General features: G+C 32.4%; 1 protein-coding gene across 2 annotated transcripts in view; it reads left to right on the forward strand.

Annotated features, from left to right (window-relative positions):
- LOC106164374 (uncharacterized) overlaps positions 1–15,760 on the forward strand; it is a 629,853-nt gene that overhangs the window by 74,473 nt on the left and 539,620 nt on the right. The window lies entirely within an intron of this gene.

Here is a 15,760-nt window from a genome sequence, read left to right on the forward strand (position 1 = left end):
TGCAAAATTATTAACATTTAACTATTTTAAGCCATGGAATTTGGCAGTGTTTTCAGTGTAATTTTCAGTTTTTTCAAAGATATTGTTGCAAGAAAATACTTTTAATTAGACACAGTCAAGAGATGATCTTATCACAGGTTTCTATTGTTGTTCAGCATCATTTGTACAAATTTCGGAAATATTGGACAACATTTGACAAAGTTATTAACGTTTAACTATTTTAATTTCCTGTGTTTTGCCAGTCTTCTCAATGTAAATTTCAGTTGTCCCAAATTTGTTGTCTTAAAAATCACTTTTCATTAGATACAGTCAACTGAGCATCTTATCACAGATTTCTATTGTTGTTAAGCATCATTTGTACAAATTTCAGAAATATTGGACAAGATTTGACAAAATTATTATCGATTAACTATTTTAAGTCATTGCATTTGCCAGTCTTTTCAATGTAATTTTCAGTTTTTTCAGTTATATTGTTCTTTTTCCAGAGTACCCTTACCATGAAAAAGCAGACAGTGAAAGACAGCACCAAGAGCAGCATTTTGTCTTATCCATGTGTACAATACATGATATGTGGCAAGATTTAGGACATTGTCAAATGTTGTGATAACAGCAACCTATTCCAGAAACCCATTGTAAGGAGTAATCTGCATCTGTCATTGATAGTAAGGAGAAGTCTTGTATGGGTATATATTGTTTTCCAGATAACAGTTATAGGTAATTTGCAACCTCTTACACACACAACCTCAAGTCATCACATTTGCTATTTTATTTTATATTCACATTGCAAAATTATAAACATTTAACTATTTTAAGCCATGGAATTTGGCATTGTTTTCAGTGTAATTTTCAGTTTTTTCAAAGATATTGTCGCAAGAAGATACTTTTTATTAGACACAGTCATTTGATCAGCTTATCACAGATTTTTATTGTTGTAAAGCATCATTTGTATAATTTTCAGAAACACTGTACAAGATTTGACAAAATTATTAACGTTTAACCATTTTAAGTCATGGAATTGCCAGTCTTTTCAATGTAAATTTCAGTTTTCCCAAATCCGTTGTCCCAAAAAACACTTTTCACTAGATGCAGTCAACAGATCATCTAATCACAGATTTTTATTGTTGTTAAGCATCATTAGTACAAATTTCAGAAACACTGTACAAGATTTGACAAAATTATTAACGTTTAACCATTTTAAGTCATGGGATTTGCCAGTCTTTTCAATGTAAATTTCAGTTTTCCCCAAATACGTTGTCCCAGAAAACACTTTTCATTAGATACAGTCAACAGATCATCTAATCACAGATTTTTATTGTTGTTAAGCATCATTTGTACAAATTTCAGAAACACTGTACAAGATTTGACAAAATTTTTAACGTTTAACTATTTTCAGTCGTGGGATTTGTCAGTCTTTTCAATGTAAATTTCAGTTTCCCCAAATATATTGTCTCTAAAAGACACTTTTCAATAGACACAGTCAACTGATCAGCTTATCACAGATTTTTATTGTTGTTAAGCATCATTTGTAAAAATTTCAGAAATATTGGACAAGATTTGACAAAATTATTAACGTTTAACTATTTTAAGTCGTGGAATTTGGCAGTGTTTTTAGAGTAATTTTCAGTTTTCTCAAATATGTCATCTGAAGAAAATACTTTTCAATAGATAAAGGCAACTAATCAACTTATCACAGATTTTTATTGTTGTTAAGCATCATTTGTACAAATTTCAGAAATATTGGACTAGATTTGACAAAATTATTATCGTTTAACTATTTTAAGTCATGAGATTTGCCAGTCTTTTCAATGATATTTTCAGTTTTTTCAGTTATATTGTTCTTTTTCCAGAGTACCCTTACCATGGAAAAGCAGGTAGTGAAAGACAGCACCAAGAGCAGCACTATGTCTTATCCATGTGTACAATACATGATATGTGGCAAGATTTAGGACATTGTCAAATATTGTGATAACAACAACCCATTCCAGAAACCCATTGTAAGGAGTAATCTGCTTCTGGCATTGATAGTAAGGAGAAGTCTTGTATGGGTATATATTGTTTTCCAGATAACAGTTATGGGTAATTTGCAACCTCTTACACAAACAACCTCAAATCATCACATTTTCAATTTAATTTATAATCACATTGCAAAATTATAAACATTTAACTATTTTAAGCCATGGAATTTGCCATTGTTTTCAGTGTAATTTACAATTTTTTCAAAGATATTGTCCCAAAAAACACTTTTCATTAGACACAGTCATATGATCAGCTTATCACAGATTTTTATTGTTGTTAAGCATCATTTGTATAATTTTCAGAAACACTGGACGAGATTTGACAAAATTATTAATGTTTAACTATTTTAAGTCCTGGAATTTGCCAGTCTTTTCAATGTAAATTTCAGTTTTCCAAAATACTTTGTCCCAAAAAACACTTTTCATTAGATATGGTCAACAGATCATCTTATCACAGATTTTTAATGTTGTTAACCAGCATTTGTACAAATTTCAGAAACACTGTACAAGATTTGACAAAATTATTAACGTTTAACTATTTTAAGTCGTGGGATTTGTCAGTCTTTTCAATGTAAATTTCAGTTTCTCTAAATATATTGTCTCTAAAAGACACTTTTCATTAAACACAGTCATCTGATCAGCTTATCACAGATTTTTATTGTTGTTAAGCATCATTTGTACAAATTTCAGAAATATTGGACTAGATTTGACAAAATTATTATCGTTTAACTATTTTAAGTCATGAGATTTGCCAGTCTTTTCAATGAAATTTTCAGTTTTTTCAGTTATATTGTTCTTTTTCCAGAGTACCCTTACCATGAAAAGGCAGGCAGTGAAAGACAGCATCAAGAGCAGCAATATGTCTTATCCATGTGTACAATACATGATATGTAACAAGATTTAGGACATTGTCAAATATTGTGATAACAACAACCCATTCCAGAAACCCATTGTAAGGAGTAATCTGCATCTGGCATTGATAGTAAGGAGAAGTCTTGTATGGGTATATATTGTTTTCCAGATAACAGTTATAGGTAATTTGCAACCTCTTACACACACAACCTCAAGTCATCACATTTGCTATTTTATTTTATATTCACATTGCAAAATTATAAACATTTAACTATTTTAAGCCATGGAATTTGGCATTGTTTTCAGTGTAATTTTCAGTTTTTTCAAAGATATTGTCGCAAGAAGATACTTTTTATTAGACACAGTCATTTGATCAGCTTATCACAGATTTTTATTGTTGTAAAGCATCATTTGTATAATTTTCAGAAACACTGTACAAGATTTGACAAAATTATTAACGTTTAACCATTTTAAGTCATGGAATTGCCAGTCTTTTCAATGTAAATTTCAGTTTTCCCAAATCCGTTGTCCCAAAAAACACTTTTCACTAGATGCAGTCAACAGATCATCTAATCACAGATTTTTATTGTTGTTAAGCATCATTAGTACAAATTTCAGAAACACTGTACAAGATTTGACAAAATTATTAACGTTTAACCATTTTAAGTCATGGGATTTGTCAGTCTTTTCAATGTAAATTTCAGTTTCCCCAAATATATTGTCTCTAAAAGACACTTTTCAATAGACACAGTCAACTGATCAGCTTATCACAGATTTTTATTGTTGTTAAGCATCATTTGTAAAAATTTCAGAAATATTGGACAAGATTTGACAAAATTATTAACGTTTAACTATTTTAAGTCGTGGAATTTGGCAGTGTTTTTAGAGTAATTTTCAGTTTTCTCAAATATGTCATCTGAAGAAAATACTTTTCAATAGATAAAGGCAACTAATCAACTTATCACAGATTTTTATTGTTGTTAAGCATCATTTGTACAAATTTCAGAAATATTGGACTAGATTTGACAAAATTATTATCGTTTAACTATTTTAAGTCATGAGATTTGCCAGTCTTTTCAATGATATTTTCAGTTTTTTCAGTTATATTGTTCTTTTTCCAGAGTACCCTTACCATGGAAAAGCAGGTAGTGAAAGACAGCACCAAGAGCAGCACTATGTCTTATCCATGTGTACAATACATGATATGTGGCAAGATTTAGGACATTGTCAAATATTGTGATAACAACAACCCATTCCAGAAACCCATTGTAAGGAGTAATCTGCTTCTGGCATTGATAGTAAGGAGAAGTCTTGTATGGGTATATATTGTTTTCCAGATAACAGTTATGGGTAATTTGCAACCTCTTACACAAACAACCTCAAATCATCACATTTTCAATTTAATTTATAATCACATTGCAAAATTATAAACATTTAACTATTTTAAGCCATGGAATTTGCCATTGTTTTCAGTGTAATTTACAATTTTTTCAAAGATATTGTCCCAAAAAACACTTTTCATTAGACACAGTCATATGATCAGCTTATCACAGATTTTTATTGTTGTTAAGCATCATTTGTATAATTTTCAGAAACACTGGACGAGATTTGACAAAATTATTAATGTTTAACTATTTTAAGTCCTGGAATTTGCCAGTCTTTTCAATGTAAATTTCAGTTTTCCAAAATACTTTGTCCCAAAAAACACTTTTCATTAGATATGGTCAACAGATCATCTTATCACAGATTTTTAATGTTGTTAACCAGCATTTGTACAAATTTCAGAAACACTGTACAAGATTTGACAAAATTATTAACGTTTAACTATTTTAAGTCGTGGGATTTGTCAGTCTTTTCAATGTAAATTTCAGTTTCTCTAAATATATTGTCTCTAAAAGACACTTTTCATTAAACACAGTCATCTGATCAGCTTATCACAGATTTTTATTGTTGTTAAGCATCATTTGTACAAATTTCAGAAATATTGGACTAGATTTGACAAAATTATTATCGTTTAACTATTTTAAGTCATGAGATTTGCCAGTCTTTTCAATGAAATTTTCAGTTTTTTCAGTTATATTGTTCTTTTTCCAGAGTACCCTTACCATGAAAAGGCAGGCAGTGAAAGACAGCATCAAGAGCAGCAATATGTCTTATCCATGTGTACAATACATGATATGTAACAAGATTTAGGACATTGTCAAATATTGTGATAACAACAACCCATTCCAGAAACCCATTGTAAGGAGTAATCTGCATCTGGCATTGATAGTAAGGAGAAGTCTTGTATGGGTATATATTGTTTTCCAGATAATAGTTATAGGTAATTTGCAACCTCTTACACACACAACCTCAAGTCATCACATTTGCTACTTTATTTTATATTCACATTGCAAAATTATTAACATTTAACTATTTTAAGCCATGGAATTTGGCAGTGTTTTCAGTGTAATTTTCAGTTTTTTCAAAGATATTGTCGCAAGAAGATACTTTTTATTAGACACAGTCATTTGATCAGCTTATCACAGATTTTTATTGTTGTAAAGCATCATTTGTATAATTTTCAGAAACACTGTACAAGATTTGACAAAATTATTAACGTTTAACCATTTTAAGTCATGGAATTGCCAGTCTTTTCAATGTAAATTTCAGTTTTCCCAAATCCGTTGTCCCAAAAAACACTTTTCACTAGATGCAGTCAACAGATAATCTAATCACAGATTTTTATTGTTGTTAAGCATCATTAGTACAAATTTCAGAAACACTGTACAAGATTTGACAAAATTATTAACGTTTCACCATTTTAAGTCATGGGATTTGCCAGTCTTTTCAATATAAATTTCAGTTTTCCCCAAATACGTTGTCCCAGAAAACACTTTTCATTAGATACAGTCAACCGATCATCTAATCACAGATTTTTATTGTTGTTAAGCATCATTTGTACAAATTTCAGAAACACTGTACAAGATTTGACAAAATTTTTAACGTTTAACTATTTTCAGTCGTGGGATTTGTCAGTCTTTTCAATGTAAATTTCAGTTTCCCCAAATATATTGTCTCTAAAAGACACTTTTCAATAGACATAGTCAACTGATCAGCTTATCACAGATTTTTATTGTTGTTAAGCATCATTTGTACAAATTTCAGAAATATTGGACTAGATTTGACAAAATTATTATCGTTTAACTATTTTAAGTCATGAGATTTGTCAGTCTTTTCATTGTAAATTTCAGTTTTTTCAGTTGTATTGTTCTTTTTCCAGAGTACCCTTACCATTAAAAGGCAGGCAGTGAAAGACAGCATCAAGAGCAGCAATATGTCTTATCCATGTGTACAATACATGATATGTAACAAGATTTAGGACATTGTCAAATATTGTGATAACAACAACCCATTCCAGAAACCCATTGTAAGGAGTAATCTGCTTCTGGCATTGATAGTAAGGAGAAGTCTTGTATGGGTATATATCGTTTTCCAGATAACAGTTACAGGTAATTTGCAACCTCTTACACACACAACCTCAAGTCATCACATTTGCTATTTTATTTTATATTCACATTGCAAAATTATAAACATTTAACTATTTTAAGCCATGGAATTTGGCAGTGTTTTCAGTGTAATTTTCAGTTTTTTCAAAGATATTGTCGCAAGAAGATACTTTTTATTAGACACAGTCATTTGATCAGCTTATCACAGATTTTTATTGTTGTAAAGCATCATTAGTACAAATTTCAGAAACACTGTACAAGATTTGACAAAATTATTAACGTTTCACCATTTTAAGTCATGGATTTGCCAGTCTTTTCAATGTAAATTTCAGTTTTAAACATTTTTTCATTAGATACAGTCAACAGATCATCTAATCACAGATTTTTATTGTTGTTAAGCATCATTTGTACAAATTTCAGAAACACTGTACAAGATTTGACAAAATTATTAACGTTTCACTATTTTCAGTCGTGGGATTTGTCAGTCTTTTCAGTCTAAATTTCAGTTTCCCCAAATATATTGTCTCTAAAAGACACTTTTCAATAGACACAGTCAACTGATCAGCTTTTTCACAGATTTTTATTGTTGTTAAGCATCATTTGAACAAATTTCAGAAATATTGGACAAGATTTGACAAAATTATTAACGTTTAACTATTAGGCCAGTCAATAAACAACTTAGGTTGGAAAAAATTGGTGACAAAGGTTTCTCAACTGATTCTGGTCCGTTGAAGGCCCAATATAGCCCAAAAAATTTCCCCCATGAATCCCCCCATGGCAAAGTCTCATTTTCCACAAAAATCCAAAATGGCCGCTATTGAATGGAGTGGGTGGACTTGAAATCCATAACTTGGGATCCCAATGTCACAGAAACATGTTTTAAGTATCAAATCCTACTAAGTGAGGGATCCCCAATCTTTTGCAACTAGTCTCAAGGTCACTGGAGGTCAAGGTCATGACCTTATTACAAGATCAAGGCATTTTTGGAGAAAAAAACCCATAATGTCTATATGACAGTTTCCCAGTGTCACAGAAACATGTTTTAAGTACCAACTCCTACTAAGTGAGTGATCCCCAATCTTTTGCAACTAGTCTCAAGGTACTGGATGTCAAGGTCATGACCTTATTACAAGGTCAAAGCATTTTTGGAGGAAAAAAACCCTGTAATGTCTATGTGACAGTTTCCCAATGTCACAGAAACATGTTTTAAGTATCAACTCCTACTAAGTGAGTGATCCCCAATCTTTTGCAACTAGTCTCAAGGTTACTGAGGTCAAGGTCATGACCTTATTACAAGGTCAAAGCATTTTTGGAGCAAAAAAACCCATAATGTCTATATGACAGTTCCCCTGTTGTCATAGAAACATGTTATAAGAAACAGTATCAACCAAGTGGGACACTGCCAAACACTTGCAACTATTTTCAAGGTCACCAGAGACCAAGATTATGAAAAAATTTCAAGGGCATAGTATTTTCCAAGTGAATTATATCATATTATCTATAACTTGGTAACCGTACGTCACTAAAGCATGCATGTTTAATGTATCAATTCCTACTAAATGAGAAGTCAACAATCAATTGGAACTAATTTAAAGGTCACCAGAGGTTAAGGTTATGACCGCTAATTACAAGATCGTAAGATTTTCAAGCGAAATTCCATAATTTCTCAATTACCAAATGTTACAGAAAAGTGTTTAGCATGCCAATAATGCCTTGTAAATGGGGTCCTGTTTATCATTTGCAACTATTTCCAAAATCTAGGAGGTACAGGATTGACCTTATTGCAAGGTCATCATGAAATTTAACGAAAATTTGATTCTAGGGTGATCTAAGTACAACACATAAGATTGTTTAAGAGCAAAATATGCATCTCCATTTTTCATGACAAATGTTACATTTTATAGAGCGACCTGAGCCCATTGTTGTTTGATGTAAATACTTCATTTTAATACCGGTACTATTGGCATAAGCTCTCTTCTTGTCTGCCCAATGATTGACCTAAAGCCTTCTTGTCCCACCTTTGTATGTATGGTCTAATTTGAAGTATCTGTGTGCCATTGTAGAGAGGAGATAGTGGATACAGCACATTTATTTGCCCATTTAATCAGTATCTGTATTTGGTTGCTTTTATGACAACCAAAGGCTAGCCATTACTGAATTGCCAATGGTAAAATGTGTTGATTCTTAATGGTTGATTCAATACCTATAGCTCCGACTCTGCTCCATCATGGATGGGTGAGGTCTAAAAGCTATACCCTCTCCCAAGCCTACTGAGCATGCTGTCGCAAGTCGATACTTGGGTTAATTGGGTAATTTTAGGCTTCGTTCACATGCAATGTCTATTTTCTATTTTCTATTTTCTATTTTCGGTATGTCTTATGATCACGGTCTGTGCACTGAATATCCCGCCGCGTAATTACTGGCAGCGCGAGCCAGTTACTTATAGTAACTTATAGTAACTGGCTCGCGCTGCCAGTAATTACGCCGCGGGATATTCAGTGCACAGACCGTGATCATAAGACATACCGAAAATAGAAAATAGAAAATAGAAAATAGACATTGCATGTGAACGAAGCCTTAATGTGCTGAGTGGGAAATTAGTAACTTGTCTTGTGTGAAGACAAACTTGTAGATGGTGCCCTTTGAGCGTCATTTCAGCATCTGTTTTCCTAAATATCCCAATTATTGGTCCTGCAGTGGGATTCTGAAATAAGCAGCAGGCCACTTGCTGGGGAGAACTTGTTCACTACAAGTGAACTCTCTATTAGAAAGTGTAATGTTTTGGTCGACAAACTTTAAAGCTGCTGTTTTTTGGTGTGCTCATCTGTGTCAAAAGTAGTTATATGTTTTCATATCATGCCAGCTCCTGTCAGATTGGAGAACTAGTACTGAGACATGATCGCAAACTGGAAGTTTTTATCAGGTCTGTTAGGATAGGAAACTGGCTACAGGCTCTCACCACCATCCCTCGTTTACTTTGCTGCATCTCATTCAACAGTCATTATGACAAGCTAGCAGTCTCAAAAGGGGGGAGGGGGGCTTTTTTTCTGAAAAAAGTGGACCTAGAAATATTTGTGTACCAAGATAAAATTTTACCCAGAATGCCACTGGCTACAGGCCTGTATTTGATGGTCAAAGCACCAAGGACAAGGGACGTACAAACAGTTGTAGCTGTGGGCGAGGATCTAACACGTACGTAAAGGACTTTGTATCCTTCAGTTTGAAGCTCATCATGTAACTAGTCTTATGTAACTAGCCTTCTAACAAATATCAGTTGATCAGGTGGTAATAAATGCTTATTAATTGTTGTGCATTAATGCAGACTGCCTTATCCTCAAGTTGCATTGAAGTAAATAGTCCAACTTATCTGCAGAGGACACATTTGCCTTTTAACCACTGTCCATCATGCAGTCAAATTGTTCCTTGAATTTGTCCAGGAAAATGTATTTCACCTCTGAAAGGGACTCTTTTATTTGACCCATATCCCACAACTACATGTAGACCTACTGTTAGTATAGAGACCCACAGCTAGCAATTGTGATAAACTTGTGGCTAGTAAGTTTGAAGATTTGAGAGAAGCACTGGAAGTGTATATCAATGAGAAATCAAGATTTGATGGTTTTTAAAAGCTGGAGAGATGTTCAAAGTGTGTAGCAACCTGTCTTCTGGGCAAAAAGGTAAATACCATAAAAAGGTGCCATTCCACCTGGTTATATTTCCCCCCAGCCTGTGGCCAATATAAAACGTCCTCATTTCTAATTCCATAATATTTTATCTAAATGTTTATGTACCCAAAATGAATTAATTCCCCCATTGCAGTATTATAGAATGCTGTAATATTCCAATTTTTTACATGTCTTATATGAGGCTATGTACAATGGTTATTGTGTAAAAGGCTGTCTTTGCCCAGTATGAAACAAGTTTATGTCATGTTATTAAGCTTTAAAGGTCTCCCACATGTATCTGAAGTTTTTGAAGAAATGTAATTGCTCGACTCCTCCCTGCAATAGAATAGGAAGTTTTGAACAATGTAGTTCTGACATATAGTGGAATATTCACACAAGGTTCAGGTACTTCAATACTTGATGTTTTTTTTTTCACTTTTAGTTCCTGTATAATGTAAAATACAGCTTTATTTAAACATATATCTGTGTAACACTTAGTGATTTTGAAATGGGTACAGTATACCCTTAAGCCTTGTAAACCGAATGTCATTGATTTAAATGAGTACCATGCAGTAGTGCCGATGCCTTTTCTGTAATGAAATATTCTTTAAACAATCACCTGTGTTGTTTTTGATTAGTGTAAAATCAATTTTTCTTAAATGTTATAACAACCTTGTTATAAGGATATGACCCTGACCGCTGGTGATCCTAGAAATAGTTTCAAATGATCGGCAATATGTTACTTAGTATGAATCGATACTTTCAACATGTTTCTGTGAAATAGGGTTATCAAAATATAGACATGATGGCATTTTGTTCAAGCTTAAAATGCCATGACCTTGAAAATAAGGTCATGACATTGACCTCTGGTGGCCTAGAAAGCATTTACAAATTATTCGCAGAACCTCACTTAGTAGGAAATGATATTTAAACATGCTTCTGTGACATCCAATTACAAAGGTTTAGATAATATGGGAATTTTCTGCTCGCAAAATGCAGTGTCCTTGAAATTACGGGCATGACCTTGACCTCTAATGACTCTGAATAAATTTGCAAAAGATTGGTGGTGCACTATTCAATAATAGTTAAGACTAAAATATGTTTTTGTGACATTAGGTTACCAATATATGGACATCACGTCATTTTTTTGCTCGCAAAATGTATAGATCTTGTGATTAGGTCATGACCTTGACCTCCTGTGACCTTGAAAGTGGTTGCAAAAGATTGGGGATCCCTCACTTAGTAGGAGTTGATACTTTAAACGTGTTTCTGTGACATTGGGAAACTGTCATATAGACATTATGGGTTTTTTTTCTCCAAAAATGCCTTGATCTTGTAATAAGGTCATGACCTTGACCTCCAGTGACCTTGAGACTAGTTGCAAAAGATTGGGGATCCCTCACTTAGTAGGAGTTGATACTTAAAACATGTTTCTGTCACATTGGGTTCCCAAGTTATGGATTTCAAGTCCACCCACCCCATTCAATAGCGGCCATTTTGGATTTTTGTGGAAAACGAGACTTTGCCATGGGGGGATTCATGGGGGAAATTTTTTGGGTTATATTGGGCCTTCAACGGACCAGAATCAGTTGAGAAACCTTTGTCACCAATTTTTTCCAACCTCAATGGGGAAAATATGCTCGTTTACTGGCCTATATTTTAAGTCGTGGAATTTGGCAGTGTTTTTAGAGTAATTTTCAGTTTTCTCAAATATGTCATCTGAAGAAAATACTTTTCAATAGATAAAGGCAACTAATCAACTTATCACAGATTTTTATTGTTGTTAAGCATCATTTGTACAAATTTCAGAAATATTGGACTAGATTTGACAAAATTATTATCGTTTAACTATTTTAAGTCATGAGATTTGCCAGTCTTTTCAATGATATTTTCAGTTTTTTCAGTTATATTGTTCTTTTTCCAGAGTACCCTTACCATGGAAAAGCAGGTAGTGAAAGACAGCACCAAGAGCAGCACTATGTCTTATCCATGTGTACAATACATGATATGTGGCAAGATTTAGGACATTGTCAAATATTGTGATAACAACAACCCATTCCAGAAACCCATTGTAAGGAGTAATCTGCTTCTGGCATTGATAGTAAGGAGAAGTCTTGTATGGGTATATATTGTTTTCCAGATAACAGTTATGGGTAATTTGCAACCTCTTACACAAACAACCTCAAATCATCACATTTTCAATTTAATTTATAATCACATTGCAAAATTATAAACATTTAACTATTTTAAGCCATGGAATTTGCCATTGTTTTCAGTGTAATTTACAATTTTTTCAAAGATATTGTCCCAAAAAACACTTTTCATTAGACACAGTCATATGATCAGCTTATCACAGATTTTTATTGTTGTTAAGCATCATTTGTATAATTTTCAGAAACACTGGACGAGATTTGACAAAATTATTAATGTTTAACTATTTTAAGTCCTGGAATTTGCCAGTCTTTTCAATGTAAATTTCAGTTTTCCCAAATACTTTGTCCCAAAAAACACTTTTCATTAGATATGGTCAACAGATCATCTTATCACAGATTTTTAATGTTGTTAACCAGCATTTGTACAAATTTCAGAAACACTGTACAAGATTTGACAAAATTATTAACGTTTAACTATTTTAAGTCGTGGGATTTGTCAGTCTTTTCAATGTAAATTTCAGTTTCTCTAAATATATTGTCTCTAAAAGACACTTTTCATTAAACACAGTCATCTGATCAGCTTATCACAGATTTTTATTGTTGTTAAGCATCATTTGTACAAATTTCAGAAATATTGGACTAGATTTGACAAAATTATTATCGTTTAACTATTTTAAGTCATGAGATTTGCCAGTCTTTTCAATGATATTTTCAGTTTTTTCAGTTATATTGTTCTTTTTCCAGAGTACCCTTACCATGGAAAAGCAGGTAGTGAAAGACAGCACCAAGAGCAGCACTATGTCTTATCCATGTGTACAATACATGATATGTGGCAAGATTTAGGACATTGTCAAATATTGTGATAGCAACAACCCATTCCAGAAACCCATTGTAAGGAGTAATCTGCTTCTGGCATTGATAGTAAGGAGAAGTCTTGTATGGGTATATATTGTTTTCCAGATAACAGTTATGGGTAATTTGCAACCTCTTACACAAACAACCTCAAATCATCACATTTTCAATTTAATTTATAATCACATTGCAAAATTATAAACATTTAACTATTTTAAGCCATGGAATTTGCCATTGTTTTCAGTGTAATTTACAATATTTTTTCAAAGATATTGTCCCAAAAAACACTTTTCATTAGACACAGTCATATGATCAGCTTATCACAGATTTTTATTGTTGTTAAGCATCATTTGTATAATTTTTAGAAACACTGGACGAGATTTGACAAAATTATTAATGTTTAACTATTTTAAGTCCTGGAATTTGCCAGTCTTTTCAATGTAAATTTCAGTTTTCCAAAATACTTTGTCCCAAAAAACACTTTTCATTAGATATGGTCAACAGATCATCTTATCACAGATTTTTAATGTTGTTAACCAGCATTTGTACAAATTTCAGAAACACTGTACAAGATTTGACAAAATTATTAACGTTTAACTATTTTAAGTCGTGGGATTTGTCAGTCTTTTCAATGTAAATTTCAGTTTCTCTAAATATATTGTCTCTAAAAGACACTTTTCATTAAACACAGTCATCTGATCAGCTTATCACAGATTTTTATTGTTGTTAAGCATCATTTGTACAAATTTCAGAAATATTGGACTAGATTTGACAAAATTATTATCGTTTAACTATTTTAAGTCATGAGATTTGCCAGTCTTTTCAATGAAATTTTCAGTTTTTTCAGTTATATTGTTCTTTTTCCAGAGTACCCTTACCATGAAAAGGCAGGCAGTGAAAGACAGCATCAAGAGCAGCAATATGTCTTATCCATGTGTACAGTACATGATATGTAACAAGATTTAGGACATTGTCAAATATTGTGATAACAACAACCCATTCCAGAAACCCATTGTAAGGAGTAATCTGCATCTGGCATTGATAGTAAGGAGAAGTCTTGTATGGGTATATATCGTTTTCCAGATAACAGTTATAGGTAATTTGCAACCTCTTACACACACAACCTCAAGTCATCACATTTGCTATTTTATTTTATATTCACATTGCAAAATTATTAACATTTAACTATTTTAAGCCATGGAATTTGGCAGTGTTTTCAGTGTAATTTTCAGTTTTTTCAAAGATATTGTCGCAAGAAGATACTTTTTATTAGACACAGTCATTTGATCAGCTTATCACAGATTTTTATTGTTGTAAAGCATCATTTGTATAATTTTCAGAAACACTGTACAAGATTTGACAAAATTATTAACGTTTAACCATTTTAAGTCATGGAATTGCCAGTCTTTTCAATGTAAATTTCAGTTTTCCCAAATCCGTTGTCCCAAAAAACACTTTTCACTAGATGCAGTCAACAGATCATCTAATCACAGATTTTTATTGTTGTTAAGCATCATTAGTACAAATTTCAGAAACACTGTACAAGATTTGACAAAATTATTAACGTTTCACCATTTTAAGTCATGGGATTTGCCAGTCTTTTCAATATAAATTTCAGTTTTCCCCAAATACGTTGTCCCAGAAAACACTTTTCATTAGATACAGTCAACCGATCATCTAATCACAGATTTTTATTGTTGTTAAGCATCATTTGTACAAATTTCAGAAACACTGTACAAGATTTGACAAAATTATTAACGTTTAACTATTTTCAGTCGTGGGATTTGTCAGTCTTTTCAATGTAAATTTCAGTTTCCCCAAATATATTGTCTCTAAAAGACACTTTTCAATAGACATAGTCAACTGATCAGCTTATCACAGATTTTTATTGTTGTTAAGCATCATTTGTACAAATTTCAGAAATATTGGACTAGATTTGACAAAATTATTATCGTTTAACTATTTTAAGTCATGAGATTTGCCAGTCTTTTCAATGTAATTTTCAGTTTTTTCAGTTATATTATTCTTTTTCCAGAGTACCCTTACCATGAAAAAGCAGGCAGTGAAAGACAGCACCAAGAGCAGCATTTTGTCTTATCCATGTGTACAATACATGATATGTGGCAAGATTTAGGACATTGTCAAATATTGTGATAACAACAACCCATTCCAGAAACCCATTGTAAGGAGTAATCTGCATCTGTCATTGATAGTAAGGAGAAGTCTTGTATGGGTATATATTGTTTTCCAGATAATAGTTATAGGTAATTTGCAACCTCTTACACACACAACCTCGAGTCATCACATTTGCTATTTTATTTTATATTCACATTGCAAAATTATAAACATTTAACTATTTTAAGCCATGGAATTTGGCAGTGTTTTCAGTGTAATTTTCAGTTTTTTCAAAGATATTGTCGCAAGAAGATACTTTTTATTAGACACAGTCATTTGATCAGCTTATCACAGATTTTTATTGTTGTAAAGCATCATTTGTATAATTTTCAGAAACACTGTACAAGATTTGACAAAATTATTAACGTTTAACCATTTTAAGTCATGGAATTGCCAGTCTTTTCAATGTAAATTTCAGTTTTCCCAAATCCGTTGTCCCAAAAAACACTTTTCACTAGATGCAGTCAACAGATCATCTAATCACAGATTTTTATTGTTGTTAAGCATCATTAGTACAAATTTCAGAAACACTGTACAAGATTTGACAAAATTATTAACGT

The sequence above is a fragment of the Lingula anatina genome, chromosome 4, assembly GCF_051362555.1.
Source record: "Lingula anatina isolate TDL-2025a chromosome 4, LinAna3.0, whole genome shotgun sequence".
NCBI lineage: Eukaryota > Metazoa > Brachiopoda > Lingulata > Lingulida > Lingulidae > Lingula > Lingula anatina.